We start from the raw sequence: 7500 nt of genomic DNA, 5'->3' as shown, positions 1-7500 counted from the left end.
AAATGTGAGACGTGTATATATACTTATATGTACACACACTCGCACATACGTATATATACACATTATAATATCCTAGATAAGCACACACGCACATTTTGTTGAATATAACTTGCAAAATTCTACACAAAACGACTGAAAAAAAAAATGTTGAAATACCAAAAACAATGATCATCGTAAGCCATTGATTACATCTTTTCTAAAACGCGCTGCATTGATCGGTGGAATAGTTTGACATTTATGACTGATCTCCTCTTCCTCCTCCCTCTAGCCCTCATGCAACCACCAAACACTCGTTAAAACATATTTGCTAACAAATGTTTTGTTTTTGATTGCATATATCTATTTTTTTTTTAGCGTAATCTAAATATTGATTTGATATGTAGACAAAAGGAGCAATCGATCGATTGATTAAACCCCGAAGAAAGCAGAGTGAAAGAGAGAGCGGTGAGCCGCAGCAGAATGAATTAGCTTTCGTTAGTATTTATTACGCGGTGAATATCGCTCATTAGTTATATCTGAACACTTATCAATAAGAAAAAAATAACAAATATATAAAATTTTGTGGACTATCAGTAAGGCAAATGTAATTATACCCTGTGGTATATATTTCTTTCCTTAGTACCAAAAACCCTCAAATCGACAAACGATCTCTGCTGAATTCTTTGATGGACGCTATATGCGTTTTTTATGGAATTATCTTGGGAAAATACAAAGGTGGTTGTATTTCGCATGCCTTCAGGTATTGTTCTGTCAGACACTGTGACATCGGTTTGAAAAAGGGAAGTTTGTCACATCTGTTTCGAATCTCAAAATGAAAATTCCCCCATTAAACTGCGCCAGGCATTTCCTCCGAAGCGCTTACCATTATGCAAATCCATAAACCTGAGATTGTTGCCTAAATTTATCGACAACCTAAACTTAAAAACCAAAGTTAGCCTCTGCGGGATTTCAGTACAAAAAGTAAAAAGTCGGATTAAATGCAACTAAACATTTTGTCCAAATGCTACTATATTTCTGCCAATCCATTTTACTTTTACTAAATTTTATCAACCCTGAAAAAATAAAAGATTTCAGTATTTAGATACATCCCTGTAAATCCTAATATTCATATCCAGATTTAGGCCAAGTCTGACGCCAATTTTTCTGGGTGCCATAAGATTTGTCCCAATACTATCCTGTAATTGATTAAATCGCCTACACATTGCCCCTCATTCTGCCGAAACAACATCGTTATTGTAGTAACTATTGCTATTAAATGCGAAGAACCAAATGTTATAAAAGTTTTAAATGAGACATGAGGGTGAGTTTATTAAACACACCTTCCATTCACGAGGGAGTCTCTATACAGCCATTCCTTCAAATTACTCCTTTCCAGTTTAAAGAAGGAATTAACGTATTAGATCAAATGCATCGTTACGTATCTTAAAAAAGTAACAAACAGTTGTGGAGACACAATGGCCCAGTGGTTAGGGCTGCGGACTCGCGGTCGTAGGATTGCGGTTTTGAAGTCCCAGAGCGGGTGTTGTGTTGTGAGTGTTTATTAAGCGAAAACACCTAAAGCTGCACGAGGTTCCGGCAGGAGGTGGTGGCGAACCCTGCTGTAATCTTTCACCACAACTTTCTCTCACTCTTTCTTCCTCTTTCTGTTGTACCTGTATTTCAAAAGGGCCAGCTTTGTCACAGACTGTGACATGTTTTCCTCAGCTGAATCGTTCTGCTGCTTGAGCATGTATAATCGGCGTATGAATATATCCTTACATCATATAGGCACAATGTCAGAGATTTTGTTGTTGTTGGAAGCAAGGACGTCTGTGTAAACCTACATTGTAGACATACAAGCAAGCAAAATTTCCTTATTTCTCTGTCGGTTTTTTTCACTGCTTCTATGTCGTATTACCAAAGAGGTGGTGAAGAATTTGACCGGCTGCGAGCGATGTGAACGCGCTTTTGGTTCCTTCGCACAGTTGATTTAGCGGGAGTGGGAGAGAGAAAGAGATAGATTGATTGATTGATTGATATATATATATATATATATATATATATATATATATATATATATATATATATAAGAGAGAGAGAGAGAGAGAGAGAGAGAGAGAGAGAGAGAGAGAGAGAGAGAGAGAGAGAGAGAGAGTCTGTGTTTGTACCCCCAACATTGCTTGACAACCGATGCTGGTGCGTTTACGTCCCCGTCACTTAGCGGTTCGGCAAGAGAGACCGATAGAATAAGAACTAGGCTAACAAAGAATAAGTCCCGGGGTCGATTTGCTCGACTAAAGGCGGTGCTCCAGCATGGCTGCAGTCAAATGACTGAAACCAATAAAAGAATATATATGTGATTATTAATTTAATAAACTTTCATTTTCCATCTACCAAATCCACTGATAAGGCTTTGGTAGGCTCGAGGCAATAGTAGAAAACACTTGCTCAAGGTGCCACGTAGTGAGACTGAAATTGTTTATGAGTTTTATTTAAATTTTCCAAGTAACTCTTCTTCTTGATGTTATTGTTGTTGTTATTCGTGTTGTGGAATATGTTGTGGCTGATATTTTTGTTGTTGCGGTTTCCAGTGTCTCTACTTCTAGGCTTGCATTGCTTTTTGTGGTGGTCACTACGTTTGATGTCATTGTTATTATCTCTCATTGATATACTGTCGACGTTGCCATAAATTTTAGCAACGTCATCATCACCATCATCATCATCACTACTACGACCACCACCGACACCACCAAAACGACGACGTCGCCGACGATATCGACCAATAACACGACGACGACGACGACGACCACCGCCACCACTGCCGCCGTCGTCGTCATTATGGTCCTTGTCATCATCTTCCATCATCAGCATCATTATCTAGACCAACATTGACAACAGAACATTAACACTATCCATCATTAAAAATCGCTCCCTACCGTGTTTAGAACCATTATCAGGCATTTACACTGTTGTCTTGTTATCGAACTTCGCCATCATTATCTCCTTCAACGCCGACAACACCATACCACCACCACCACCGATACTACTACTACTACTACTACTACTACTACTACTACTACTACAAAAGCCATCGTCGTCACTGCCACCAGTTTGGCTACCAGTGCCAACACTACCAAAAAAACGTCACCGCAACACCATCTTTTTCCAAAAACCATCAACTACCATCATCGTCCTCCTCATTATCATCAATATCATCATCGTCGTCTACGTCGTCATTGTCGTCACGAAAAACAATTTCGTTTCATCTGAAACTATTCCATTTCGACACCGACCGTCCCACGTTCGATCCCCTGCTGCGTATTGGTCGCCCTCTGAACAGACCGACATTCCTAATTTCACAAACACCAGCAGACCCACGCTTATAGACGCGGTTTTTGTGTTCATGTATACACGCGCCAGCAGTCGCGAACGAATATGTCTTCATAATTATGAGTGTTTATACATACATTTACGCATATATACAAACGCACACATATTGTATATATATATATATATATATATATATATATATATATTTATACACACACATATATACTTATATACATACATACACACACACACACACACACACACACATATATATATATATATATATATATATACATGCATATATATACATATACATACGTACACACACACATATATATATATATACATATCTATATACATATCTATCCACATATATATACATACATACGTATACACACACACACACACACACACACACACACACATACATATATATATATATATATATATATATATATATATATATATATATATGTATGTATATATATATATATATGTGTGTGTGTATGTATACACACACGCACATATAAATATATATCGATACACGCACTATTTAATTCATACACGGTTGCATACTCGTGCTAAACATACATAAGCGCCATCTACATATTCACGCATCGAACGTAAATATACGCATTCATAGCCATTCGCAGATTGACATGTGCGCATCGGGAAACAGCCGCAGACACAACAGAGCATTATGAGCCACACAGATATTATATGCCTCTAACATGCCGGCAGAACATGTTGCTTTGGTATTCACAAACGAAACGCTGTCTCCCTCATAGCAGTTCGTGGTGATGATGGCGGTGGTTATCGCGATGGTGTCTGTGTTGATGGACGAGGTGTGGTCGCGGTGATGGTGTTGTTATTGGTAGTGTTGTGCGCGGTGGTGGTGGCGGCGACGGCGATGGTGGCTGTTGCAGTGATAATTTCACTCTTCGTTTCATCGATGAAAATAAAAAAGAAAAAGAACTGTCATGATGAGGATGGTGATGATAATGATGACGATGATGATGGTGGTAGTGATAGTAATGATGATTATGATAGTGGTGGTCGTGATGATGCTAATGATATGACGATGCTGATGATATTAATGATGATTATGATGAGGGTGATGATCATGGTATTGCTAACGTTTGTATTGTTGTTGGGTGGTTTGTAGTTCAGATTGATGATGGTGATGATGATGGTGATGGTAAAGGTCGTTGTGTAGGTAGGAGAGAAAGTGATAGGGAAGATTGTAAAGAAAATCGCGCTGATATTTATATATATATTCAAATTTCTTTTGCCAGTCATTATGTAGATGATGATGATGATGATGATGATGATGATGATGGTGATGGTGCTTTTAGTGAATATATTTGTATGTGTTTGTATATAAATATAAATATAAATATATAACATTGACACACACACACAAGCACACATAGACACACACACATCTATAGATACCTAAATACATTTTAATGTGTATGAGTGGGCGTTTGTTTGCGTTTATGTATTTGTTTATACATACATGCATATATATATCTGCATATATACTCACACACCAACAAAACGCACTCATATATACATACATGTATGTATTGTATGCATGTGTCTTCTACTATAGCCGCGGGCCGACCAAAGCCTTGTGAGTGGATTTGTCAAACGGAAACTGAAAGAATCCCGTCGTATATGTATGTATGTGTGTGTGTATATATATATATATATATATATATATATATATATATATATATATATATATATATATATATATATGAGTGTTTTATGTCTGTGTCTGTCCCTCCACCATCGCTTAACATCCGATGCTGGTGTGTTTACGTAACCTAGCGGTTCGGCATAAGACAACGATAGAATAAGTACAAGGTTTACAAAGAATAAGTCTTGGGGTCGATTTGTCCGACTAAAGGCGGTGCTCCACCATGGCCGCAGTCAAATGAAACAAAGCGATTGCAGCAAAGCATTGTGGATTGCAGAGTTCAAGATGAGGCAAGTAAGACACCTTGGTGATCCACTGCATCCGTCACTGTCCCCAATCCTCTTGGCCTGGTCTTGTCACTGGATTATTATAGATGGACAAGAAAGGGAGGCTGACGGTGCGCAACTCTTCTTCACACTAGACAGAGTCACCGAGCAAGTTATAAGCCATCCTTAAGTACGGCTAGAAGATCGTCGTCGCACCGACAAACAAACACATACACACATATCTTTAAAGCCTCTTTCAAGCAGAGCTGGTCAGGGGTTTTTGTATTCCAAAAGTTATACTCCGAGCAGTAGAGCCTGGACAATGATTTTTGAGGACGACAAGTAGTTGCCTACGTATACATGAGCCATTCACTTCTCTGTGTTTCTGATAGAAAAGGAAAATGCGATTTCGATACCGAATGTTATCTGCGTCATTTAAGGTTCTGGTTGGAATCCTAAGAATCGCTATGGGTTCCGCAAGACATGGCGTCTAATGCTTTAACATTTCACCCAGTCCAATTCCCGGGGTTGCTGCTATTCTTATACTGACCTGAAATGAGTGAGAGATTAAGTTGACCTCAGGAAGATACAAGTCTAAAGTGTTCAGAGGCAGCGCAAATATGGTGGCCAAATATTTTATTCTCTTCTCTAAAGATTCTGCTGCCAATTCGCTGTCTTACATACGTACGTGCGTACATACACAGTTAGACATATATACGTGCGCATATACATGCAGGCTTATACACACAACACAATCATTGTCTTTCTCAGATACACACACACACACTTATATATACATCTATACATATATATGTGTATACACATATATGTGCGTATACATCCGTACATACACATCTATATATATATACATGTGTGTATACATACATATATATACATACGCATACACACATGCATAAAGATATGTGACTTATGTATATATATATATATATATACATATATGTATATATGTATATGCATATATGTGTGTGTGAGGAGTGTGTATGCACATAAAACAGGACAGCTACTTTCCATTCATTATTATTAAATGTCAAACGATATGCTGTATTATCGATATCAATAACAACCAATATCACAATGACGACCACGACCGTTGCCACCAGCATCAACACCGTCGCCGCATCATCACCAACGTACCGACAACAATCTCCCTATCTCCCAATCTCCCTATTCATTTCTGTACATAGAAACACCAGCAGTACCCTCACTACTTCTCTTTCATTTTCTATTCCCACCCCTTTTTCTTTATTTCTTTCTCTCCCCTTTACTTAGCTCAACACTTTTGGTCTCCGATGGTTTTTCTACCTCAGACTGTGCTTTTCTAGTTTGCTTCGCATTTCTTACTCTGTTTGTCTCCCTTTGTAGCAGACAGCATGTCATACACGAATATGCATAATATACACATGATACTCATACATGGACAGACGTATCTACACGTACATACGGCGGTGGTCTAGCATGACCGCAGCCACATGGCTGAAACGAGTAAAAGAATATATATATATATATGTATGAGAGAGAGAGAAATTATATATATACGTATGTGCGTTTGTGTGCATGCCTATATCTGTGCATAGACACATAGATCATGTATGTGTGTGTGTATATATATATATATATATTGAGACATGGCAGAAGTAAATAGACAACCTTATAATCATAAAAGTTTATTTAAATCTAAAGTCATACATTCTAATTATTATTTAATTATTATTATAATGTGAATATTTAATATTTAGTCGACATTTGCATTTTTCAATGCAACGATCCCATAAAGTGTGCTACAGATCAGATGGCGAATATTCTGTTGGAGAATTTCTTGCCAAGTTTCATGCAGTAATCTCAAAAGATCTGGCTTTGAGGATGCTTTCTTGTTCTTTTTATGAAGTGTCCTGTCCATTATGCCCCAGAGGTGTTCAATAGGATTCATATCTGGCGACTGGCTTGGCAATGGAGAATTATGTATCATCAGAATTTGTTCATTATATTATTCTCAATAAATTTGCATTAGATGATAGACTTTAAGAAGGACTATCAAACATTGAAATCCCGAGTTCGCTTCTGCCACCTGCGTAGATAAAACCTAAAACAAAGGTGCATAGGAATATCTACTCTGGATCAATAGAACTGCAACTGACCAACTAAATGCAGATAAATGCATTTGGACTCTTACGCAGCAGAAACACATGTCCGATTGGAATC

The 7500-nt window shown here is 37.9% G+C and overlaps 1 protein-coding gene across 4 annotated transcripts in view; it reads left to right on the top strand.

The window, feature by feature from the left end:
* LOC106867210 (POU domain, class 4, transcription factor 3) overlaps positions 1-7500 on the top strand; it is a 230432-nt gene that overhangs the window by 220697 nt on the left and 2235 nt on the right. The gene's annotated exons all lie outside the window — the stretch shown is intronic.

This window comes from Octopus bimaculoides, chromosome 13 (assembly GCF_046866305.1).
Source record: "Octopus bimaculoides isolate indiv1 chromosome 13, ASM4686630v1, whole genome shotgun sequence".
Lineage (NCBI taxonomy): Eukaryota > Metazoa > Mollusca > Cephalopoda > Octopoda > Octopodidae > Octopus > Octopus bimaculoides.
Note: the sequence above shows the minus strand (reverse complement) of the source record. Positions and strands in the feature narration are given on the sequence as shown.